This window comes from Elephas maximus, chromosome 7 (genome assembly GCF_024166365.1).
Source record: "Elephas maximus indicus isolate mEleMax1 chromosome 7, mEleMax1 primary haplotype, whole genome shotgun sequence".
Lineage (NCBI taxonomy): Eukaryota > Metazoa > Chordata > Mammalia > Proboscidea > Elephantidae > Elephas > Elephas maximus.
Window position 1 is genome coordinate 60446894 of NC_064825.1, and position 27615 is coordinate 60474508.

At 39.4% G+C, this 27615-nt stretch overlaps 1 protein-coding gene across 3 annotated transcripts in view; it reads right to left on the bottom strand.

Annotated features, from left to right (window-relative positions):
* The window catches only part of LOC126079307 (interferon-induced very large GTPase 1-like), a 96179-nt gene extending 69272 nt beyond the window's left edge, over window positions 1–26907 (bottom strand). For 2 of the 3 annotated variants that reach the window (XM_049890240.1, XM_049890238.1), the window contains exon 1: window positions 26791–26907. The gene's annotated coding sequence lies outside the window, so the exon portion shown is untranslated. The remainder of the gene's footprint in view (window positions 1–26790) is intronic. The other variant, XM_049890239.1, reaches the window with a different exon arrangement.
* Between the last annotated feature and the right edge of the window lie 708 nt (window positions 26908–27615).

A 27615-nucleotide genomic window follows, 5' to 3' on the forward strand; every position in this document is an offset into this window, starting at 1 on the left:
TCTGGAAACCTTACTATGGACTGTTGCTCCCATAGCACAGGGGTAATTGAGAGAGTGATTTTGGCTTATATTTTCCTTTATTTACCTGTGTGTTTTTGTATTGCCATAAAATTCTACGTGGTTACATTGAGACTTACTGAAGCATTGGGTGATTAAAGGGAATCACAATTTTGAACAAAATGGAAAAAGAGAAAATAAATGCTTCATATAATTGCCCTGCAGTCCAAGAATAGTACCACAAAACACAAATTCTTTTACTGGGTCAATTTTTACATTCGTTGCTTCTTAGACTTGCTTTTCATCTTTAGATCTTTGTTCTCTGCAATGTGCTAAGTGAGATAAATCTAACAGTGCAGAACTCTTTGTGTCAGAATGAACAACTGACTCTACTCACTGACATGATCACATACCTTTTTAACTTATACTAATTAGGAACGCGATAAATGTAGTAAGGTTCACCAAGAGCCAGTTCCCCCAAAATGTTTCCATGCACACCACTGGATGCAGCATGGGAAAGAGAACAAAGGGGAACTCGGGGCCTGGAGTTGATACAGCATAAACTAGAGATATATATGTAATGGCCTGCATGGGAAAAGTGAAGGGCGGTAAGAAGAAGGTACCTTTGTTTAAGGACAAACAGCATAAAAGATTTTCCCATCTAGCAACAAGACTGATTATTTTAGTACAATTAACTAGTCATAGGTAGTCATGGAGATAGAAAAATTTACTATGAGCTCAGAACAGGGAGGAAGCCATTTCTGACAAGAAGGGAATGGGAGAGAGAGACTCGATTCCCAGCTTCCCTATCAGAGAACACTCTGAGCCCAAGGCCTCAGTTTAGGAGGCCTGAATGGGAACCATAAAGGCAGACTGCCCTCTTAACACCCTATAAGAAAGGAAGATCTCCTTCAAAACTTCTCAGTGAAAAGCTCCATTTCTTTATCTTAAGATCTGGACTGCGTCTCTTAGGACCTAGATACCTAGGAGATTATATCCATTTGGAGTTCACGTTCTTACCCAAAACCCATTTCTGGAAAACCAACCATGTGTGGCAAAGAGAGGAAGACTATGCAGTCACTTTGTTCACGATTTTAATCTAGACCCATCATACACACAGCTGGATAACTTCCTATGTGTTTGTTTTTCTGATACTGCTTATGTAGTTTCTCAGTATAGGATCATTTACTAATGCCAGAGCAGGTCTTGTTAGTTAGAGGTATAGATTTACTATTACTTCTGCTCAGCTACTACCATCACTCCTTAGGTAGTTGGAGGCCATATGTGTATTGGCTAAGAGCAACAACTTAGAGTCTGATTCTCAATTCAAATCCATGTGCCACCATTATTATCTTTGTACCTGACTCAAGGGATTGTTGGGAGAATTAGGAGAAGGAGAGACCAGGAAGAACTAAAGTAAGAATCCAATTATTACAAATATGCTCATTCCCTGCTTTATTTTTCCCTTCTCCTTAGATACCCATTCACTGTTCCTGTTGCCATTAAGAGGCTTGCTGATTTTCTTGTGAAAGCCAAAGAATTTTGGTGGTGATATCTTCAAGTTTGTGTGGGTTTATTACATGTACGAATATGTGACTATCGATATTATACCAAAAGACATCAATACTTTGAAATGCATTTTTGAGAATCAATAATAATGACCGACAATTATGGATACTTTTTATTTGCTACCATGGCCTCTATAAAATTACTCCACATTTTAGATTTCGGTTTGTTTTTTTGTTTTTAACTGTTAAAAAAATGTCTTCAAGTATCCCTGGTACTTGAATGATAGAAATTATTTTCAGTAATTCTTTGTATATTCGGTGAAGTATGATGGTGTTAACTGGTGGGTGTTTGTTTTATTGTCTTTAAGCCTAACATAAATGAAGAGTCCAGAGAATATTGTGATCTGCCTATCCACACAAAATTGGAAAGAATGTGATGTCCTATTTTAATATTAGCATCAATTCAATTATTTCAAGTCAGTTGACCACTTGTCATCTACATATTCTACTCTAAAAATGTATTCGAGCTGTTTTTTATAGAATAGACACAAATCTTCTATGTTCCCTATTTACTTCTCTCACATTCTTGAGGTTGGTGAGGGAAAGTTTGACATGTCCACACAAAAAGTCTAATAAATTTCTTTTGATAAGAAACATGCTTAATTTATCAAAGACATTTAAATTTTTTATACCAATTCTGGCTTGAAAATTAAAGCTTATATATTATGACACTTTTAGTTAATGAAAGTTCAGAAAACAGATTTTAAATATAGTAACCTTTACATTTATCAACAAAACTTTATTGAGTATCACACAATTTTCAAGGATAAAAATCACATAATTTTCAAGGATACAATGGTGAAAATAAAAGTCATATTTCTTGCCTTTATGGAGATCACAACCATGTTCAGGGTGGGTAACTCAGATGTGAAAAAGGGATCCTAGCTTGTATTTTATACCCCTGCTTTCATATTGAGGGTACCCTGGTAATGCAGTGGTAAAAGCGATCAACTGCGAGCCAAAAGGTTGGTGGTTCGAAACCATCAGCCACCCCACCGGACAAAGATGTGGCAGTCTCCTTCCATAGAGATTTACAGCCTTGGAAACCCTATGGTTCATTATGAGTTGGAAATCATAGGCATAACAGCTAGGAGGTCATCATTTTACCTTTACAAATGTTGACCATGTTCTGTACTCCCCACCCTAGCTATACTTCTGGGTCTGCCTTTTTAATCTCTCCACCCCTAAAAATGTCTCCTGAGAATTTCTTTATTGACAGTGGGGAACAGACATCTTCCTATGAAATGGGCTTTGTTTCTAATTACAGGTATACATCACTCCAACTTTACTACATCAGGAGATGCTTGCTACTCTTACCAGGACTCCTCTTCTAAAGTGCAGAGGGAAAACCACACTGTTCAGAAGTCCTGGTTTCTCCTTTGTAAATATTTTGCCTCCACGAGTTGTTCTTGAGACATGGGTTTTCCATAGGTGCCACCTGTCCTGAAACAGATTGTGAGAAACACTGAAGCGGCTTGAGGGGACCAAAGAAGTGGAGTCGTTTGTTGTTCCTGAGCCAGCAAATAAGCATTCTTACCTCCCATATGTGAGAACCCAAGTCCTTGCATTACTGTTCCTAATGGAGGGTCCATTGTCAGCCCTGGGCTGTCTCATCTGCCTTAGGGGCAGTATTGGGTGTACTAGTAAAAGGAAGCACAAAAATGCCAATATGTCCAGAAAAAGAAACTCTTCAACACATAAGAATTCCAGTAGATCAGGTCTTGAGAATCCTCCATTAGTGATTTTCTCTGATTGTTTAGATGTTCAGATGCTGCCCTGGATAATGTATTTCTTTACTCTCTGGCCACTGGCCAGTTTCAGCTGTGCTTGATAGCTGTGATCATGATCCTGTTGTTCAAATGCTATGAAGAGCATCTCATAAGCATAATTTGGAGATAAGCTTTTTCTTCTTTGTAATTTTTTAAAAGGTGAGTTTAGGGAAATGATGGGATCTCATTGAATTTAATGACTTTGTATTACCTGTGTCCTTAAAAATCAACATTCTTTTTCATTAATGGGTTAATAATATTCTAACCTTGTGTAAAAACTTGATTACAATTATACTTCTTCATTTATTCTCAATCTTATTCTGGGAACTAATCACCCTTAGATTTGTACATAGCTCTATGTTGTCATTCAAACTTTCATGCCCAAAATCAGTATGTTCTTTTCAGAATTTTTTATTTTCTGAATCTAGCGACTTTCATGTGATCATTGGGGATTATTGTTTTTTTAAGTCATCCAGCACATCCTGCTTTGTGATTTTAGCCCATGCATCAGGAATTTTACCTTTACCTGTGAATTTTTTCTGATATTTTTCTTCTAAATTTGATCTGAAATGACAGACAAACCATTTCCAGTATGGCTGCATGGATGAGTCTGGGGTGATACTCCATTGGGCGTAATCCCCACCTGCCTGTCGATAGTTCTTATACAGGATTTCAGAGCCATTGTTCAAAAGCAAAAAACAATCACTTGCTACCGAACTAGAACAGGTATTAATGACAAATTGGTCTGTTTTAGTCCGTATGTTGAACATTTTTGTACACCACTCTGATCCAATCACAGCCTGAGGACGGTGGAAAGAAACACTGTGGTCTCCTTCATGTGCAGGAATTGTGTTCGTACAAACTGCTCTACAGAAAGGACACTGTTTCCAGCAACCACAGAGATGCTCAGACAGCATTTTCTCAATTTCAGGAACCATTTCCTCTACAGACATACTCAAACAATTCTGTTCTACTCTTTCCATTGCGGGATCTAAAGCTTCACTCATTACTTCCTTGAAAAACTGAATATCATTTATCTCCTGATGTTCAATGCTTACCAGGTCTTTTCGTGGAAAGACCAAGTTGTTTTCCAAGTGATCACAGAATAAATCCAACCATTCAGATGCAGTACTTCTTTTATCTTTAACTATTGCAGTGGATTCATGAATGGCAGAGAGTATGACATTTTTTATGTCATCTAAACTGATTTTTAAAAAAGTCTTTATTTTTTCACCTCCTTTGCCTGAAAAATATATTCGAATATTTTTTTCAATATAATTCCTAAAGAAATATTTTGGATTATGAAGGTACTCACAGTAATTATCAAAGTTTTCTTCTTCTGCTAGACAGATGAGAATGTGTTTCTCCAGATTAGCCCTGTTCCCATTGAACGCAGGGAAGGTAGCTCGTATATCCCCAGCCATTTTAGAGGGCATTTTATTCCATATGGTGGTGGAGATAGCGGGAATGAGCTTATGCCACAGAAATTCAACAAACGCTTTGATGGAAGTTGCTCCTTGGCAGGAGATCTTAAAACTCATGAAGAAATCATCTTTCTTGCTTTCCAGATAGTTTACAGGATCACTGGCTCTCTTGAATTCCCTGTGCATCTCTTTAAAATTCTCTGATGCTCTTTGGAACAAATACAAAGATAAGTCAATTTTGTATCTACTTGTGAATGTGTAGCTTTCCTCAGTGGATGCAGATGTCACCTCCTCCTCTATCAGTCTCAGGATTTCGTAGAAATAACTTAGATTGTAATCACGCTGTTGCCTTCTAAAATTATTAATAATTCCACTAAATCTTGAAAGAATGGAATTAGTAGTCATTTTTATGGACTCTTCATCATGGGTCTCTACTGTCCTTCTCCATGCTAACTTCTTCTTCTTTTTGATATATATATCATGCTTAATTCGAAAGTGCTCTTTAGATTTATCCTTTACAATGTCCACTATGTTTTTCTCCTTTTTGAAATACTCTAAGAGAATGTTTTCAGAATCCACATCAATGTCAGGCTCTATGGCAGGAGACGGGATTGAGGCTATATCATAGACCCATTCTTTCCAAAGCTGATTGAACTTCTTGTGTAGATCTTCCTCACTCAGTTCCTTGCCCTTAACAGTTAAAGCCAACTGTCGGCTTCTTTCCAAGATGTCATTTTCATAAGCTGACTTTTTCTCTTCCAATTTTAAGTGGCTTTTCTTTAAATGCATAAGTTCATCAGCTTTTCTTTTAATCTCTGAAATAAGTGCCTCTTTAACCACTCTCAACTTATTTTCAAACCTTGCTTTCCACTGAACCAGTGTTTCATTATCTGGGTCCTCATTAAAATATTTATCAAGGTCTTGCTTGATAGCATCATATTTTTCTGTCACTGGAGCTTCAACTTAACTGGTTCTGAGGGTCTGGATTTTTCCATTCTGAATCTGGTTGGTCAGCTTCTCCTGCAAGTCCAGCACGTGGCTCCTTAGCTCCCAGGTCCAGTGGTTATACATTGTTTCCAGTTTGCTCATAGCCATGACCTCTTGAGTGTTCCTGAAACTGAAAATAAAGTTTTCACTCACCAAGGCCCTCCATAAATCTTGAACTCGGAATTTTGCTTCTGATATCTTCATGATGCTGCCCCTGGATTCCTTCTTGGCAGTCCCAAGTATTCTGCTTTTCAGTTCCTGGACATTGTGGCTATAGTGAGGATTAGGAGGGGCCATTGGGGGATTGCCATCCCAGAGGTGAGCAAAGTAGTACACGTGAGTGCTGATATCAAACTTAATGACATCACTGAAGCAGGTTACATCCGAGCACTGTTCTTGTTCAGCCGCTGTTGCTGCCATTTCATCTAGTCTCTGCTCTAGCCGCCTTCGTCCTTCCATAGTTTGGTCTTTAGCTGTAACTTCTCCCACATTCTGATGGACAAACAGGCAACTTGGGGAGATTTTTACTTGTTTCATCCTGAGAAAGGCTTGCACAACTATTTGTAGAATATCCTGCAACTCTGCTGGATTCTCTCCAAAAATATTGATCAGAGTCAAGTTTCCAAGTCCAATGACAAAGGTTGCTAACTCATTATCCCAATTCTGTGATTTGCTGCTGAGTTCTGGTGCCCGAAGTCCTTCTGTGTCTACAACAAGGACAAGCTCAAAGCCAAGTTCCTCTTTGAATGACTCCTCTACCTTTAGGAGTTGCATGTAGGCCCCCCGGGTACACCTCCCTGCACTGACAGTGAACTGCAGTCCAAAAAGTGCATTCAGAAGGGTGGACTTCCCTGAGCTCTGTAGCCCCAGAATAGAGAGTACAAATAGCCGTTTGTCTCCAAGTTTCTCACAGACCCTGTCAAAAACAGCAGCTACCCACTTCAGTGGGACATAAGAAGTGTCCCCATCCATCAGCTCAATGGGAACCCCAGATATCATCAGGTCAGCTGCAATTTGGGGAAGGGAGAGGAAAAGGTCATCTCTTGTAGAGCAAGCTTCCTCCAGTGCTTCATAGATCTGTCCAACTTCTCTGAGAAGGTGCTCAGTTCCCAAAGTACTGTCACTAATGTTCTTTGAGATGGCTTCCAACTCATTCTGCCAGTGTCTGAGGGAGTTGCTGTTTGGTGCCTTTTGCTTTTCAGTTTGTACCAGTGACCACAAAGAACTTTGCTCCTCACGCAATTTTTCCAAGTGTTGTATAGTCAGGGTGTCCAAAAACACACTCAGCCACTGCAGGAAGTAGAGTTTGTTGTGGGTTTCTGAATGATCTTGCAATATTTCAAGGAAAGATCTCATTAAAGCATTGAGAGGAAAGGCTTTCCTGAACTGCTCATGTCGTATTCTTTGTTTGTCTGTCTCAATCTCACTCTTATGTTGCTCAATACTCCGGTTCCCCTTCTCTCTGAGATAATAGAGTTCTTTGTCCTTCTTACACCAAAGATGCCATAGTTTTCCCTGAAGGGGTAGTAAGTTTTCCTTTATCTTAGATAACTCCATTTCTCCCAAGAGGGCATTTAGAGTCTGTGCCTTTTCTTTGGCTTCTGTGCAATCTCTCTGGTCTTCATCTATTAGGAATCCTTGCTTACGAGCAATATGGGCACAGTCCTCTAAGCTGAGAGCCGTCTTAGATAGCTCTAGTAAACGTCTGATTGTACACGTGAGCTCTTCTGTTAATTCTGCCTCATTTCTGTTCTTGATCCCAATTCTCACTTTCTGGCTGGAATTACTGGTCATAGTTTTTTCTTTGTCATCAAGCAAACAGATCAAAGGTTTTGATGACTGGCACAAGTTATGGACAATTTTTCGGTTTTCTTTATTGCTATCAGAAGCTGACATGAGGACCACAATAAGAGAAGAGACTTCCTGCAGGAAAGTGAGCTGTTGTTCATGTTCCTTTGCATCTCCATGGAGATTGGTGAAGGTCACACACTTGTCAAATGTGTTCTTATCTTTGCTCCCTGGACAGAACCAGCAGATTTCTACCACACCCTCCATCAGGAGACAGTCTTTGCTGCTCCCACTGCAGTGTCTGTGAAAGAAGACATCGTGTTTACGTTTACTGAGAAGAGAGTTCATGATTTGAGATTTGGAAGCAGAGAAGCCATTTCCAACTCGAATGAAGGACACAATGGAGGTAGATACACGACACATCTGCATATTCTTGTAATTGTTCTTCCCGTTTGCTGATTTTCCTGCTTGCTGCCAACTTCGTCTAATTTGACTGAGAGACCAGAGAGAGAATTCAATCTGAGAAGAGCAGGGATTGGGCACCACAAGAGGAAGGGCAAATTGACAAGTGGAAAGTTTGGCTAAAATATATTGCCTGGCCAAATCGTCTGCACAGTGATAAATTGCCATCTGAATATCCATTGGGTGAATGCGGCATCTCTGATTAGTGGCTGAAGGATTAATGGCATTGTCACTGTCCTCAAAAATCTCTTCATATGGGTCAAAATCCTCACTTTCCTGGCTTGGATAGACTGGGTCCTCTGTGTTTCCACCATCTTTGAAAACTAGGTATCTCAGCTCATAGTCGAGCACCATCAGCTTCTGCAGAAAATAAAATGGAAGCTCTTGTTCAGAACTGGGCTGTGTGTTGTATACAGAGTTTTTACAAATCAGATGGAAGTCAGCTCTCCCCAGCCTCTTTGGGTAGTGATGCTCTAGTCCTAGACGCTGTAGCAAGCTTAGGAAGGTTCCATTTTCTATCAGTTTTGTTTTGTTATTTTCATTATCATCTGCCACATGGGGCTGTTTATTTGTATGGCTGAGACTTTTCAATTGTTTTTTTTCATCCTCCATTTGCAGAGAAGATACAGTGGCTTCATCATCTCCATCAATGAGCAATTGCAAGTCTTTCTCTAGGTTTTCCCAGTTGTGATGTGCCCCAAGTTTGGTGAGAACATGTGCAACTTCTTTAGAGAGTGATTGTTCCATATGATGTCTCATTAATGACAAGCGTTTTGATTTCTCCTCTTCAGAAATAGCTGTGATTCCAACTGTGGTTGTCAGCCCTGTGAGCACCAGGAATGCCTGAGCCCTGTAGCTGCAAAGATTTTTCAGCTCCTGGTATTTATCATGGGCTGTTTGCATTTCATGCAGCAGATAATCTAATTCATCAAACCCCAGGAGATACTGAAAAGTATTGTTCACCACATGGTATCCTGCACCAGCTGCAATGGACAGTAGCAAGAGCTGTGTGTCTGGCTGGTCTGTTTGTTGCAGCTTCTCCAAGAAGGATTTGAGTGACAAGCTGACCTCATAAGTGGCTGTTCTTTGAGCTTTCTCTGCAGTGTCCTGGGACTCAGTTTTGGTCTTCACTTCTTTGAAGTCATTTTGGATTTCTTTTAGGGTTTTAATGAATTCAGAAAATTGAGAGATGTTGACTTGCTCTTGGTGTGTATCTGACTGGAAGATCCGCTCCTTCTGAGACTCCTGTAACTTTGAAAGGCTATTTGAGTGTGACAGATTAAGCAGTTTCTCCAGGGCCCTTGTTTCCCAAGAATGTTGTGCCTGGGATTTTAGCTTCAAGAGGTCTTTTTCTTCTAGGTGTTGTAAGGCTTGGGCAGAGGTCACGCCTAGTTGTTCCTGCAGTGTGGGCAACCAGTACTCAGCAGCCAGCCCCACTTCTGTCAGCATCTCTTGGAGATCTTGCCTCTTTTTGCTTTTGATCAGGTGTTCATCAGGGATGGACTCTGCTGTGTCCATGACTGTGGGGAGAACAGACAGTTAGTCCAACTGTGTTCTGACCTTCAAATGGGTCAGCCACCTGGCCAAAATTGTGATTGTAGTAAGGATGCAAGTCTCCAAGGCTTTCTCATTCCCTCCATTCATTGTTGCAACAAATATGTTTTGTTAATGCTTTGTGTCTCTGTGTGTGTGTGTGTGTGTGTGTTTAAGACATCATTCCAAGTGTTCTCAATATGTATTGCCATTTTTGTTGCCGCGGTGAGTCGTAATTAACAATCTGTCTTTTGGCACCTCCTGTCCAAGAGTAAATTACATGGAGACCATTAAACTGAGAGTCTGAGTTTAAAAATATGTATGTGTTTGATAGCCTGATGTTAATTCTTAAAACAAAAGTGGTACCACCAATTCATTCTCTTTCTCTACTAGGTACTGTCAGGACTGTGTTGACTAGTTTCATTCCTATCTCTCTGTCACTTCTTTTGGGAACTTTCATGATCTTTATTTCCTTTTCACCGCTTCCCTTTTTTTGTTGCTCATGACCCTCTAAATGCACTTCTAATCTGTATTATATCTGTTGTTATGTTACTACTTTTTATTTACCCCAGTTAATATTTTTTATTACATGACTAACTTTCTTTATACTGAGATCATCCTAATCTGCATGTGTAGATTCAAATTCACTCTTGTATTCAAGGTTTTGTCAGTGTTATTTTTCCCCCTTGAAATCCTTTAGGTCATATCTTTGGAGGGCAGATGAAATGAGATTTCATATGTCACACTGTCACAAACTATTTAGGTTTCCCTTCTTCCTGAGATTCCTGTCACGTTGAAAGGGACTATTATATTTCTAGGCCAGTGGGTGTCCAACTCCCCCAACATGAAATGAAGTCCCCATGTCTTCAATTTCACCTCACAAATTTCTCCTAGATATCACTTTTTTTTCCATTCCCCCACCCCCTCTTCCTTATATTTTGCCCCCATGTCTTAATTGGATTGTTTTAGTAGTCATCTGGTGACTTAGTGGTTAAGAGCTGCAGCTGCTAACCGAGAGGATGGCCGTTCAAATCTACCAGGTGCTCCTTAGAAACCATATGGGGCAGTTCTACTCTGTCCTGTAAGGTCTCTATGAGTCGGAATCGACTTGATGGCAGCGGGTTAGTTGATCAGTCGGTCGGTCACCTTAAATCCTCCTTTATATAGCCATTCTAATTGTGTGCTTTTCCTCTGTCTCAGTGTCACTAAAATTTGAATCTAGACTTTAATGTCACTCTAAGCAAATTAAACCAACCTTCCCAACTGAGGGTACCTGAAATAAACAGATAAATTTTTAAAACAAATCTTTAAAGCCTCAAGGATTTTACTATGTTGTAGAAATTACTTGACCAATTCTAAATAGTAGGAATGAGAGAAGATTTTTCCAGATAGCAGGAATTACCTGATAGAAAAAGTAAATCACAGATGAGCTTGGCACTAAGGGGAGATTTACTAATCCAGAAGGGATGATATGCTGAGAAGTATGGGAGGCTAGGAAACAAAAGCTGGAATGCAGAGCCTTCCCATGAAGAATCACTCACAGTTAGGGTTAAGGTCACAAAGAGCTGAACTTTAAAAACAAGCTTTCGCCCAGCCTTGCAAGGAGTGTGCCATCTTTGCTTTTATTTGGAGGCCTAGAATACCTCAAGCCCTAAAATTTCATTAAAATAATCCCAGATTGCAAGTGCCCACTAATACCCTAGAGAAGCAAATGAACATATTTCCATGTGGAAAATAAAAATTATCTAATCCTCAAATTATTTTTACAAATAATTTTTAAATCCCATTAAGAATAAGCAGAATATAAAATTGCCAGGCAAATGAGATGACATGATAGCGTGAGTAAAAACAAGAATAATTTAAATCTTTCAGCTAGGAAATGGAAATAATAAAAAGTGACATTGCAGATTTGAAAGAGAACCCGAGAAATCCAGAAACTAACAAATACAAAAACCAAAGTAGGAACTCAATCTATGGGTTTTAAAGCATACTAGATACAGCTGAAATGATAATTAAGAAGTAGAACAGAGCTCAAAAGCAACAATTCAGAAAGAGGCAGAGACAGAATATGAACATTCAGATAGTCATATATGTATATCATACAGGATACAGTGAAACTATTTAAAATATCATATGGGCTCCAGAAAGAGAGAAAAGAAGGAATGGGACAGAAGCAAAATAGTGACAGAACATTACAAATTAAAGACAAGATTTACATTACAAATTAAAGATAGCATTTAAAACATTGACAAAGCCCAGGCAGGACAAACAAAATAAACATTTAGACGTATCATAATGGCCGCAAAAAACAAAACAATGCGACAAAACCAAAGCAGCCAGAGAAAAACACTTTACCTTCAAACAACTAATAATGAGAGAGAGGTAACTTCTCAGCAGCACCAGTGGAAGCCAGGAGACAGTAGAACGGAATCCTTAATACAACGAAAGAAAATAACTGACAGCTTAGAGTTCTATACACAGTGGGGTGTATTCCAAGACCTATAAAACAAACACTGAAGGAATTTGCCACTAGGAGATGCACATTAAAGGAGCTATTAAAGGGTGTTCTTCAGAAGAAGGAAAATATCATCAGTGGAAGGTCAGACATGTAAGATTAACTGATGAGTACCAAAAAGAATACATATATAGATAAATTTAAATAAATGCATAAACCCATGTAGATTAAAATATATGATGACAATTACATAGAAGTTGGAGGGGGTGGCTAAGCGGATTTAAAGTGTTTCAGGCCCATGTAGTATTTGAAAGGAGGGTCAAAGTGTCAATTAACTTTGGTACCTTTTATAAATCAATGGATACATGTTGTAATTTTAGTATAGCTTCTAAATAGAATAATAAAAGAGTGCGTAAATTTCACACTAACATGGGAAAAATGAAATAATAAAATTTATTTAATTGATCCAAAAGTTGGAAAGTAGAAAAAAAGGAACATAGAATGCATGGCTCTAATAGAAAGGACATAGTAATATGGCAGACATAAATATATCGGTCATTACTTCAAATATAAGTGTACTGAATGCTTCAGTTAAAAAACAAAGATTATCAGGATGAACTAAGAAGAAAACCTAATTTTTCACTAGCTGCAAAACTTATAATAAAACATAAGCATACAGAAATTATAAGAGTAAAAGGATGAGTGCAAACACCATGAGAGCTTGAGCAGGTAACTTTATTAATATCAGAGAAGTAAAATTTAATTAAAAAAAATCATGACAGACAAAAATCTTGTGTTATAATGATAAACATTTTAATTCACTAAGAAGATGTAGGAAACCCTGGCGGCATAGTGGTTAAGTGCTACGGCTGCTAACCAAGAGGTCAGCAGTTCAAATCTGCCAGGCACTCCTTGGAAATTCTATGGGGCAGTTCTATTGTGTCCTATAGAGTTGCTATGAATTGGAATTGACTTGACGGCAGTGGGTTCAGTTTTTTTGGGGTTTAAGAAGATGTAACAATTGAACATTCGTATTCACTTAGTAATATGGTCTCAAAATGTATAAACAGGAAAAATTTACAGACTAGGAGAAATAGATAATCTGCAACAAATTGAGGAAAGATTCATCAGTTTTATCAGTAACTGACCAAACAAGCAACAAAAAAATCAATAATAATGAACAATATGATTAGCAACCAGGACCCAATGTCCACAGATAGAACTCTGCACCCAAAATTATTGTCATTGCGTCTCTAGTGATTTATAGAAAACTGTTAGCCTGGACAGAAAGGAATTGGCCCTTTGGGCTGCAGACAGTCAAATGTTTAGGGGTCGTTGGTGAGTAGTTGAGGAGAGAAGAGAAGAAAGTTGAGTACCTAGGGCCTGCGGGAATAAAGATATGTATTTGGAGAGCCAGTCCAGGGGCAGCCTAACACAGAGATGTGGTCTTCATCATCCTGAGTTTCTCGTGCAGAGAGGTCAAACAGGATGTCCACAACTGCATGCACCACCTGCTTTCCAAACCCTTCCTCCTCTTCTTTTCCAGTGGCTGGAGCTTCAAATAGTCATCTTTGACTTCTTGCTTTCTTTCACCCCACACAATCAAACATTATATTCTCAAATATTTTCATCAAACTTAAACACATTTATCGATCACACTCTATGTACCGTGTGCTCTGCTAGAAAACGGGGCTACAGAGGGTCCTACAGCAACCCAAAGAATGGTCTAGGAGGAGGGAGAAACAAAGTAGTAATCGGAGAGTCTCTCATCCTACCATGTGGCTTCACTTTCTGATTCTCTAGATAATGTAGAAGTTCCACACACCTTCCTTGACTCTTGCTCTTACAATGATCCTTTCTTTCATATCTCGAATCTATCCTCCTCTCCAGATTGTTTTACATTAGCCCTCAAACATATCAGGTAACCTCATTCTAAATAAATGCAGCCTGGAGTTTGTCTCTTCCTGGCTAAACATCAAAGGTAGGCCCCAACACCAAGCCAATCTGCAAAGACTGAAAGAATGTTTTTTTCTTTTTTGGCTCCAGGCATTCAAGGAAATCTCTGTGAACTCACAAGCCGAGCACATACTAAAGAAACAGAGACTTTAGAGACCACACACGAGAAAGAATACAGTTTTTACAAAAAGAGTCAAGAAAAGTCACTAAACCAACAACTACAACCTGCATCAACTAAAAAAAAAAAAAAAAAAAACCTGACCAGGAAAAGAATCTGAATTCCAGAGATACCACAATAGAATTTAAAAGTTTCCAGTTTTCAATAAAGGTAGAAAATCTAAACAGATTCATAACAAAAGAAGAGATTAAGATGTCATCAAACAACCCCTAACAACAACAACATTAATAAAAAGTCCCAGCTCAAGTGGCTTCACTGAGGAATTTTACCAAATATTCAGAGAAGAGCTGACACCAATTCTACCCAAACTCTTCAAAAACATAGAAAAGGAAGAACTACTCCCCAACTCATTCTGTGAAGCCAGCATCACCTTGATAGCAAAACCAGGCAAAGATATCACAAAAAAGAAAATTAAAAACCAATAACCTTCCGGAATATATATGCAAAAATTCTCAACGAAATTCTAGCCAACAGAACTCAACAGCATATCAAAAAAAAAAAAAAATCCTGCATCACGATTGGGTAAGATTCATACTAGGAATAGTTCAACGTCAAGTAATTAATTAATGTAATTCACCACATAAATAAAACAAAGGAACAGAATCACACGATCATCTCAATTGATGCAAAAAAGGCACTTGATAAAATCCATCTCTCCTTCCTAATTAAAACTCTCAGCAAACTAGGAACAGAAGGGAAATTTTTCAACATAATTAAGAGCATATACAAAACCAACAACCAACATTATTGTCGATGGAAAAAGACTGAGAGCTGTCCACTTGAGAACAGGTACCAGAGAAGGATGTCAACGATCATCACTTTTGTTAATTATTGTAATGCAAGTCCTAGTCTGAGCAATAAGATAAGCAAGTAAAATAAAGAGTATCCAAATTGGAAAGGAAGAAATAAAACTAGAGTTGTTCACAGACAACATGATATTTTACTTAGAAAATCCTAGAGATTCCACATTAAAGCTATTGGATTTATTAGAAGAAATTCAGCAAAGTGGCAAGATGCAAAATCAATACAGAAAAATCAGTTGGATTCCTTTGTACTGACAAGGAGAACTCCGAAAAGGAAATAAAAAAAAAAAATACAATTTACAATAGCTCCCCAAAGGATAAAATACCTAGGAAAAAACCTAACCAGGGATGTAAAGACCTATACATTGAAAACTATAAAACACCACTACAAGAAACTGAAAATGAGAATCATAAATAGAAAACATTTTATGCTCACGAATTGGAAGGCTTAATATTGTGAAAATGTCATTACTACCAAAAGTGATCTATACATAAAATGCAATTCTAATTCAAATTCCAACAATATTGTTGGCTGAAAAGGAAAAACATATCACCAAATATATAGGGAAAGAAAAGATACCCTCAATAGTCAAAGCATATTAAAGAAGAAGAACAAAATAGGAGGTCTCACACTCCCTGATCTCAAAATATACTATACAGCCACAGTAATCAAAACAGCCTGGTACTGATTCAGTGACAGACATATAGACCAGTGGAATAGAACTGAGAACCCAGAAACAAATCTATGCATTTATGGGCTGCTGATTTTCTACAAGCGGTCAAAGTCCATTTGATGTGGTTAAAACTGTCTCTTTAGCAAATGGTTCTGCCAAAACTGGATATTTATTTGCAGAAAAATGAAACAATATTCATACCTAACCCCATACTCAGAAACTAACTCAAAATGGATCAAAAACCTAAATACTAAAGCCAAAACTATAAAGTTCCTAGAAGATAAAATAGGGACAGAACTATGGGACCTGTTTATTTATTTTTTCCAGTAATAGATTACCAAACACAGCCACGAATGCATGAGCAACAGAAGACAAGCTAGGTAACAGGGACCTCCTAAAATTTAAGTACTTATGTTCATCAAAAATCTTTATGAAAAGAGTAAAAAGTGAACATACAGACTGGGAAAAAATCTTTGGGAATGATCTATCTGATAAAGGCCTAATCTCTAAAATATATAGAAAACTACAACTCACCTACAGAAGGATGAACAACCCAATTAAAAAATGGGCAAAGGACATGAATAAACACTTCACCAAAGAGGACATTCAAGCAACCAACAAACACGTTAAAAGGTGCTTGCATTCATTAGCCATCAGAGAGATGCAAATCAAAGCTACAATGAGATACCGTCTCGCCCCTCCAAAAATGGCACTGATCAAAAAAACAGGAAACAGCAAATGCTTGCGAGGTTGCAGGGAGATTGGAACCCTACTCCACTGCTGGTGGGATTGTACATTGGAAAATCACATGACACTTTCTCGTAAAGCTATAAATAGATATGCCCTATGATCCAGCAATCTCACTTCTAGGTATATATGGTAGAGAATTAAAACTACTGACACGAACAGATATATGCACACCTATGTTTGTTGCAGCATTATTCACAATAGCAAAAAGATGAAAACAACCTAACTGTTCATCAACAGATAAATGGATAAACAAACTGTGGTACATACACACAATGGGATACTATGCAGTCAGAAAGAAAAATGATGAGTTCTCAAAACATAGCATAACGTGAATGAATCTGGAGGGAATTATGTTGACTGAAATAAGTCAATCACACAAGGGCAAAGACTGTAGGACTTCACTATTATAAAAAGACAAAAATAGGTATACATACAGAAAGCAATATTCTTTGTTGGTTAACAGGGGCGGGAGGGAGAGGAAAGGAAAATCACTTTCTAGATAGTAGACACTTGTTAGTTTTGGTGATGGGTAAGGCAATACTGAATAAGGGTGAAGTCAGCTCACCTTGACCAAGGTAAAAGATGATACTAAAAAGTACCCATGAATAAGGGATAATTTTGGTAAAAGACACAACATATCCACTTTTGCAACAACAGTAATAACAACTAAAAATATGTGTGTGGTTACATAGTAGATATGTATCCTTATATATGTATAGGTAAGCACGTACAAATACATGGCTGTGCATGTATAGGTGTTTTTGTAGGCATATGTATATACATGTTTGTGTGTGCTGCGTATATATTCATACATAAAATAAAGCACATAGGGGACACAGTTATAGATACTTCCTAGTCATAACCAAATACCTTGTGGGGTTTAGTTACTGGGTTTGGGGGATTAGGGACATAGTCTTAGGGGGCAGCTAGGTCAATTGGCATAAGATAGCTCATGAAGATAATGTTCTATATCTTAATTTGGCATCTGGGGTCTTAAAAGCTTGTGAACGATCAATTAAGATATCATTATTGGTCTCTACTCAACTGGAGTAACAGATAAAGAAGGAAACCAAAGGCTCAATGAAGAAACTACTTTGCAGGACTAGGTGAATCACAGCCTCCTCCTCCTTGAAACCAGAGGAACCAAATGGTGCCTGGCTACCAGTACCTGCTGTTCTGATCAGGGATCCAATACATGGACCCAGGTAGAATAGGTAAAAAATGTAGAACAATACTCAAATTCCTAAAAAAGGCCAGACTTACTGGACCAGTAGGAACTAGAGGAACCCTGAGGCTATCACTGTGATATACCCTTTAAACTTGAAATAAAACCACTCCTGGACATCACCTATCAGCCAAAAGACAATGTGGCTCATAAAATAAATAATATCACCCATTAGCACTGTGTTGCTCTGAACAATCATCTAAATGAGACCCATTGGTCAACGGTTAACTTAGACCAAAGATGAGAAATTAATAGGGGACAAGATAGCTAGATTAATGGAAACAGAACAACCAGAACAGAAATAATGCGAATGCTGACACGTTGTGAAAAGTGTAACCAAGAACACTGAATAATAGAAACTGTTAAATGAGACCCTGCTTTGCTATGTAAATTTTCTCCAAAATCACAATGAAATATTAAGAGAAAATGCCCAGCTTCCAACAACAACAACAAAATGATAAAGCATTCAAAGAAACAAGAAAGGATGCCCCATTCACAGGCAAAATTAACAGAAATTGTCTCTGAGGATGCACAGACATTGGACTTACTAGGGAAAGACTTTAAATCTACTCTCTTAAACATATACTCAAAGTAAATCATGGACAAAAAGTTAATGGCGACCTTGAGAATGATGCCTCAACAAATAGAGAATATTGATAAAGAGACAGGAATTATAAAAAGGAGCCAAAGAAAAATACTGGTGCTGAAAAGTACAATAATTGAATTGAAAAATTCACTACAGTATTTCAACAGCAGATTTAAGCAGGTAGAAGAAATTATAGCAAACTTGAAGACAGGTCAATTGAAAGACACCTGTAAGACATCATTACGTGTACCAACATACACATAATGGGAGTCCCAGAAGGAGAAGAAAGAAAGGGGCATAAAAGAATACATGAAGAAATAATGGCCACAAACTTCCCAAAGTTGATAATAGATATAGATCTACATGTTTTGAAAGGAATTCTGTCCCCCATTAAGATCTGTTGAAGTTCTAACCTTCAACCTTGTGAATGTGTCTCTGTCTGGAAATACGGTTTTCTTTGTTATGTTAATGAGGCCATACTGGCGTCAAGTGGGTCCTAAACCTAATGACTTCTCAGTGGTGTCTTTTAAAGGGGGGAACAGACAAAGAAAGACACACATGCAAGGGGAAGTCAGACGCCATGTGAAGTTGAATCTACAAGCCCAGGATCACCAAGAAATGCGAACAGCTATTAGACATTAAATGAGAAAAGGAAATACCTTTCCCCAGAGCTAATGCCCTGACTTGGACCTCTAGCCTTCAAACATTGGGAGACAATAAATCCGTATCCTTTAAAGCCACCAATTTGTGACATTTTTGTTAAAGCAGCACCAGGAAGCTCTTTCTAACAAATAGTGTTAGAACAACTGGATATCCATGTAGAAAAACAAAGACTATTGATCCTTACAAAATAATTCAAAACAGATCATAGCCCTAAATGCAAAAGCCTAAAACTGTACAGCTTCTAAAAGAAATAATAGTAGAAAATGCTCATGATCTTACATATGACACCAAATAGGTCATTAAAGGCATGGACCATAAGAGAAAAATTTATCAATCTCACTTAAACAATAAATTTTTTTTTGCTCTGTGAAAACATCCTCATGAAAATTAATAGACAAAGAATGGAAGAAAATATTTAAAATGCATATATCTGACACAGGATTGGTATTCAGATTATATTAAGAGTCCTACAACTCAATAAGTCAAAGAATGCAATTAAAAATGGGCAAAACACTGTCATTGAACAATTTGTGTTGTTGTTGTCAGGGGCCGTCAAGTTGGTTCTGACTCATAGCTACCCTATATACAACAGAATGAAATACTGCCTGATCCTGTGCCATCTTTACAATCGTTGTTATGTTTGAGCTCATTGTTGCAGCGGCTGTGTCAATGCACATCATTGAGGGTCTTCCTCTTTTCTGCTGACTCTGTACTTTGCCCGGCATGATGTCCTTCTCCAGGGACTGATCCCTCCTGACAACATTTCCAAAGTATGTAAGACGCAGTCTCACCATCCTTGCTTCTTAGGGCCATTCTGGTTATACTTCTTCCAAAACAGATTTGTTCGTTCTTTTGGCAGTCCATGGTATATTCAATATTCTTCGCTGACACCACTATTCAAAGGTGTCAATTCTTCTTCAGTCTTCCTTATTCATTGTCCAGCTTTTACATGCATATGATGTGATTGAAAATACCATGGCTTGGGTCAGGCGCACCTTAGTCTTCAAGGTGACATCTTTGCTTTTCAAAACTTTCAAGAGGTCCTTTGCATCAGATTTGCCCAATGCAATGCATCCTTTTATTTCTTGGCTGCTGCTTCCATGGCTGTTGATTGGGGATCCAAGTAAAATGAAATCCTTGACAACTTCAATCTTTTCTCCCTTTATCATGATGTTGCTCATTGGTGCAGTTGTGAGGATTTTTGTTTTCTTTATGTTGAGGTGCAATCCATACTGAAGGCTGTGGTCTTTGATCTTCATTAGTAAGTGCTTCAAGTCCTCTTCACTTTCAGCAAGCAAGGTGGTATCATCTACATAACGCAGGTTGTTAATGAGTCTTCCTCCAATCCTGATGCCCTGTTCTTCTTATAGTCCAGCTTTTCGGATTATTTACCCAGCATACAGATTGAATAGGTATGGTAAAAGGATACAACCCTGGAACATATCTTTCCTGACTTTAAACCAATCATTATCCCCTTGTTCTGTCCGAACAACTGCCTCTTGATCTACATAAAGTTTCCTCATGAGCACAATTAAGTGTTCTGGAATTCCCATTCTTCGCAATTTTATCCATAATTTGTTATGATCCACAAAGTCGATTGCCTTTGCATAGTCAATAAAACAGCTAAATATCCTTCTGGTATTCTCTGCTTTCAGCCAGGATCCATCTGACATCAGCAATGATATCCCCGGTTCCACGTCCTTTTCTGAAACCAGCCTGAATTTTCTGGCAGTTCCCTGTCAATATACTGCTACAGCCATTTTTTGAATGATCTTCAGCAAAATTTTGCTTGTGTGTGATATTAATGATATTGTTCTATAATTTCTGCTTTCGGTTGGATCACCTTTCTTGGGAATAGGCATCAATATGGATCTCTTCCAGTCAGTTGGCCAGGAAGCTGTCTTCCATATTTCTTGGCATAGATGAGTGAGCACCTCCAGCACTGCATCCATTTGTTGAAACATCTCAATTGATATTCTGTCAATTCCTGAAGCCTTGTTTTTCACCAATGCCTTCAGAACTGCTTGGACTTCTTCCTTCAGTACCATGATCAATTTGTGTAGAAATGTCAAATGGGAACTTAATTTGTAAACTTCCACTCAAAACACAATAAAATATTATGAAAAATACCAAAAAAATGGCAAATTTCATTGCATATATGTTACCACAATTTGCAGATATTATTAGGAAATTTATTTTAAAAATTATGTTATTATTCCTCTGGGGAAAAATGGACAAGAAAATGAACATCCATTGCATATATAATGGCCAAGAAGCACATGAACAGATGGTCAACAACAGTAATCATTAAGGAAATGCAGACTAGGACTACAATGAGATAACACTACATACCCACTAAAAAACTAGAATGACTGAAATTTAAAAGTCTGACAATATCAAGCGTTGGGGAGGATGTGAAGCAACTAAAGCTCTCACAGGCTGCTCGTGGAAATCACTTTCGAAAGTCATTGGGCTGTGTCTTAAAATGTTAAACATACACCTAGCACACAACGCAGCCATTCCACTTCTAAGAATCTATCCAGAGAAATAAAAACATTTGTCCACACAAAGATGTGTATGTGAATGTTCATAATGGCTTTTTTTCCCCATAATAGCCCCAAAGTGGAAAAAAAAAAAACAAAACCAAATATCCATCAATACCTAAATGGACAAAAAAAATATGCTATATTTATACAATGAAAGAGGGAGAAAGATGTGGCAGTCTACTCCTGTAAAGACTACAGTCTTGGAAATTGTGTTTAAATACACTATTTATACATTCAACAACATGGGCAAGTTCCAAAATATGCTGAGTGAAAGAAGCCAGCAACAAAATAGTACATATAGTAATATTCCATTTATATTAGATGCAAACCAATTTATAGTAACAAAAAGCTTATCAATAGTTGTCTAGAGATGAGGAAGGGATGGACTGCAGGTGGCAGGAGGAATCTTCTGGGAAAACGAAAATGTTTTATCTTGATTGTAGGAATGGTTTCCTCAGTACACACAACTGGCAAAGTCCGTATACCTTAAATGAATGCACTTTATTGTGCATAAGTTATTTCTCAATAAAGGTGACATTAAAATAATAAAAGTTCTGACTTTAATATTAAACCAGGATAGAGACAGTCACATGATACAGTCTGCCATGGGGACCTTTTAGCAGGAGAACATGCCAAAACCCACTGCACTCCAGTAGGACCCTGTAGGACAGAGTAGAACTGCACCATAGGGTTTCCAAGGCTCTAATCTTTACTGAAGCTGACTGTCACATTTTTCTCCCACAGAGTGGCTGGAGGGTTCCAACTGTTGAAACTCTGTTCAGCAGCCAAGACCTTAACCACTGCACCACCAGGGCTCCTTCGGAGCAGTCGTCCAGACTTAGATATAACATTCCTAAGACTAATTTACCTGCATTTTCTTATTTGTTTTCAGATCAGTGTGGTTTCTGGAAACTTACTTGAAGGATTCTGAAGACTCATAGCAGGAATTGGCTTTTTCCCTTCCTGGGTTTTTCCATTTTGTCTTCAGGCTTCTAGTGATTAGCAGTAAATCCCTTAAAGCATGACCCAGTGTTTTGAGGGTAGAGAAAACCAAACTGTGATCTGGGCCAGGGAAAACTAAGTACTTGGTGGGTGATGGTGGGTAGTTGAGGAGAGGGAAGAAGAAAGGTGCATCCCTATGAGCTTAAGGGAATGAAGCCAGCGCAGGGGCCAACCTGGGGCAGAGATGTGGTCTTCACAAGCAGGGATTCCATGAGGTGGAAACTAAATAAATGTGTCCTAAATTACATTTACCATCTATCTGCCTTGCAAACCTCTTCTTTCCTTTTCTCAGCATACTCATGCTATTCCCATCTTCCAAGCATCCCAGGTACCAAAGAGTCACCTTTGACTACTTTTTTCCCCACAATCAGATGTTTTTATAATTTTACGTTTAATTTACACGCACTTTTTGGTGTCCTCCTAAATGCTAAATACTTTGCTGGTCAATGGGGTTTGAGAGATAACTGAGAGAAGGTATAAAAGGGTCCCTTGACTCCATAATCGTGAAGCAGCATGGAGAGGGGGCTAGGAGTGGGGGAAAGCCTAATCAAAGTATGAGTTGGAGCTCTCTCACCTTTGGTGACTCCACTTTCTAATTCGAGAGGATGTAGAAGCCATGCAGTCAGACCTCCTTACTTTCCAACATCTCCAGCATCATATTTAATACCCATACTATCCATCCTTGTCTTCTTCCTTCCTGTCCCCAACAAAGAAGTGTACCTACCCCTTTTCAATGCTAACTCTCTGTCCTCTAAGTCCTGCTCCTATCCACCTCCCCTTAGGTCTTGTTTTCAGTATCTAGAGTCTATCTTCGGAAATGCTGGTGGCATAGTGGTTAAGCGCTAGAGCTGCTAACCAAAAGGTCAACAGTTCAGATCTACCAGTCCCTCCTTGAAAATCCTATGGGGCAGTTCTACTCTGTCGTATCAGGTTGCTATGGCAACAAGTTTGGTTTTGGTTTTTGGAGTCTATCTTACTTTCCTGGTGGCTTTTTTCACTTTAGACAAGAGAAGACTAAATTCTTCCTATTCTAATTAAATGCAGATTAAATCCTGCCTCCTTTATAAGTTTTTGCCTTTGTTATATTCCCTTTATAACTAGATATCTCAAAAAAGGCATTTGAAACTTAGCACATCTGGTTGAACAAACGTTTGTTGATGAAATGAATTAATGAATGCCTCGTATCCACTTCTAGTTATGTAGTCTCACTTCTGCCCCCATCTTTTTCTAAAACAGTTCTCTCTATGCCTGATATTCACATTCTAATCACCAAATCAGAGGACCTCTCTTCAGTATTTTCATCATACTCATTCTAGGACCTTCTCTTTGCTGACTGTCTCTTTTAAGACCCCAATGCCACTCACCAAAGTGGGATGCAGAACATTTTCTTATTAACCTCTGTTATGCCAATTTAGCTAGATGTTCCCTGAAATCCTGGTCCCCAGACCCTGGCCCCTGCCTCTGTCCCTCGAACTGTTTGGTTGCATTCAGAAAACGTCTTAGCTTTACGTTTAGCCCAGTTGTGCTGACTTCCCTCGTATTGTGTGTTGTCCTTCCCTTCACCTAATTCTTATCTACTATCCAGTTGGTGAATATCCCTCTCCCTCCCTCCCCACAGTCGTAAACATCAAAGAATGTCTTCTGCTGTGTTTAAAACTTCTCTTGAGTTCTTGTAATAGTGGTCTCATACAATAGTGGTCTTTTAGCAACTGACTAATTTCTCTCAGCATAGTGCCTTCCAGATTCATCCATGTTACGAGATGTTTCACAGATTCATCGTTGTTCTTTATCGTTGTTTAGTATTCCAGTATGTGACTATACCATAATTTGTTTATCAATTTATCCATTGATGGGCACCTAGGTTGTTTCCATCTTTTTGGTATTGTGAGCAGTGTTGCAATGAACATGGTTGTGCATATACCTATTTGTGTGAGCACTCATATTTCTCTAGGATATATTCCAAGGAGTGGGATTGCTGGGTCATATTGCTGGATCGTTCTATTTCTACATTTTCAAGGAAGTGCCAGATAGATTTCCTAAGTGGTTGACCATTTTACATTCCCACCAGCAGTGTATAAGTGTTCCAGTCTCTCTACAACCTCTCCAACATTTATTATTTTGTGTTTTTTGAATTAATGCTAACCTTGTTGAGGTGCGATAGCACAGAGTTTTCAGTAGCTGATTTTTTGGAAGTAAATTTCCAGGCCTTTCTTTCAGGGTGCCTCTGGGTGGACTCAAATCTCCAGCTCTGAGCTGCTAACCATTTGCACCATCCAGGGACCCTATTTATCTGAATGCTCTGTATGAGTAGCTCTTGACTATGTTCTCTCTTGCCCTCTAGTGGTCCATATCTTAAAATTGTATCCTGAAACCCAAATTTAATCCATCTACTTCCTTGTTGGCAATGCTTTGAAAACGGCATTGGTTTATGGCACATTCAAAATTACTTGGCCTTGGCATTTAAGGCCCTCATAATCTGGCAACAATTCATCTCCCCAGTGCCTTTCACAATTACTCCTTTTCCTGTTCCTACCACCCACCTCACTCTCTTCCTTTAGAAGCCACACTCTTCCATCTTCCCTCAACCTCACGGAGTTTCTTGGTTCTGTATATTATATACCCACCTTCTCCGTCTGGGGCTCTATTACTCCTGACCCTGCTCAAATGCCTTCTTTTTTGTGAAGCCTTCCATTAATCTTCCAAGTCTAGTAACTCCTTTCCATGCTTCCAATAGCACCTTCTATTACAGTGGCATCACTAGAGGAGGTGTCACCACCACCCTCTTCTGCCCATGGACCTCCTCTCCTATCAGACCATACGGAATCCTTAGTAATGTTTTTTTGTACCAATGTAAATCAGAATTCCCTGGCCTTGCAAGTGCCACCCTACCCTGTAAATCCACAGCACAGGCAGGGCTGGTGGGTGAGGAGTTCCTTCCTGGGGTTACTGAGTCCAGGCTCGGGTGAGAAGCCATGGGGCCCAGAAGGGGAGGGCCCGGGGAGAGAGTGCCCTTCTAGCACCCTGCGGCACCCCGCCCCCTCTTTCCTCAGGCGAGCGAGCCTGCGGCTGGCACATCCCTCCAGGGGCCAAGGCCAACAGGCCTGTCCCCACCCCAACCGGAGTAGGGCGCGGTGCCTGGAGTTTCGTGATAAGGGTCCGAGGGCCACCCAACTGGCGGCCCAGGGCGGGTCCTGGCACCATCACATGAGGGGGTAGGGCAGTCTGGGGTGGGGTTCTTAAAGGGCCAGTCTCTCAAGGGCTGTGGGGTGGAGGGAGATCAGCCGCTGAGCCAGTGCTCCAAGCAAGGCCTAGAAGGAGCGCTGTGGCTGAGCTGTTGGATGGGGGAAGAGGGCGGTACAAAGGGCCCAGGCATGGGTGTGGAGGTGGGCTCCTGGTTGCAGGTGGGCCTCTGTGTGTCCACATTTTTGTTCCACGCCTGTGGCAAGACACGCAGCCTCACGCCCCCCCGCCCACACACCCCGCACACCTGGCTGGCTGCCTAGCACGCTGTCGATCCCTCTGACAGTGTCATTTGGTGCAGTCTGCAACCCTTCCTCCCCCTCCCCGGACTCCCCTAGTTATGCCACAGTTCTGTTACATGTGTCTTACTGACAATGTTAGACTTTACCTGAGCCCCACTTTGGACGTGTTATCAGGCGGGACTTGTCCTTGGAAAAGGACATCATACTTGGTAAAGTAGAAAAGCAAAACCCATTGTCCTGAAGTAGATTCCAACCCACAGTGACCCTACAGGACTGAGTAGAACTGTTCCTTAGGGTTTCCAAGGAGCATCTGGTGGATTCAAACTGCTGACCTTCTGGTTAGCAGCCAAGCTCTTTAACTACACCACTAAGGCTTCTGGTAATGCAAAGGGTCAGCGAAAAAGAGGAAGACCCTCAACAAGATGTACTGACACAATGGCTACAACAGTGGACTCAAAGATAGCAACAATCGTGAGGACGCACAGGACCCGGCAGTGTTTCCTTCCGGTGCACCTAGGGTCACTGTGAGTTGAACTGACTCCAGGCACCTAACAGCAACATAAAATGCAATTCCTTTCTGCCTGATATTTGGGATGTTTTCAAATTTTACAGTCAAGAACATTCTCCCTATTACAAAATTCCTTTCCCCTTATTGCAATAATCCTTTCAAATAAAGCTTCTCCTTGCCTAAAGCTGGGTTTGTTTTTGACAATACAAGTGATCAAAATGTTTCTTAATATTCTCGTTTCCCCCAGACTTGTAGCTCTGATTTTTGAATAGTCATGTCAATGCATATTTGTGTTCTTCACATGTCTTACTCTCCCTGTGTCTCTGACTCTGCTCCCTGGGCCTCTTTTCATCAATTTCTCTTCCTATTTTAGTGTCTGGGCTTGTTGTTGTACCTCTCTGTCTATGCCATTTCCCTCCTTATTCTTCACTTACCTGTCTCCTTGAGACCAAGCTCCTATCTTCAGGTTGCTCCAGAGAGACCTGGATGTAGAGTAGGTTCATTCCCTGAGTCCAGCAGGCTGGTGACTCACAGCTCCAGCCCAGGCTGTGTCTGCCTCTGTGGCAGAAGGACCTGAATGTATGCTTGGGTCAGGATGTGAAATACTGGTTTCGGTTATGTTTTTACTTTTTTTTTTTCCTTTTAAAGGAATCTTGGTGATTAAAATGAAACCTGTATATTTTTATCGTGGTCCTGGGCTTTAAAATTACTGCAAATAGAAAACAAATACTGGTCTTGCGTGTGTATGTGTCTGTGTTTGTATGTGTGTGTGTGAGAGATAGAAAGAGAGACAGAGACTCTGTGTATACACCTGTATTCATTGAGAAACAGTTCTAATTCTGCTGGAATCCAGATTTCTGTGGGTCCATGGAGTTGAGATAACCCGTTGCTCTCAAACATCCTTTTGAACCTTGAGCCATGAAGAAACTGGTTTCTAAAGTCACCTTTGAATCAAACAAAATGTCTAAGATAAATCCCCAAAGACTGTTTTGTCTTAGGCATCGTGCTCTTTTAAAATAATTATGTATGTGCAGTTTCACCTACAGAAACACCAAAGGTCAGACTAGAAGTTTGTTGTAGGATAAATCAGTAATTATTTTAATTGTTTTTCAAGACAATGCTGCTTGAAATCCTTCCTGGCCACAAATTGATTTATCAGTTTTTTTCTGGCCCTTTTTCCATGGTGATGTTGATAAGATGGGGTATAAAAGCCTTTGGAGGCTCTTGTATCTTCAAAACATTTTTGATTTCTGTAGTCA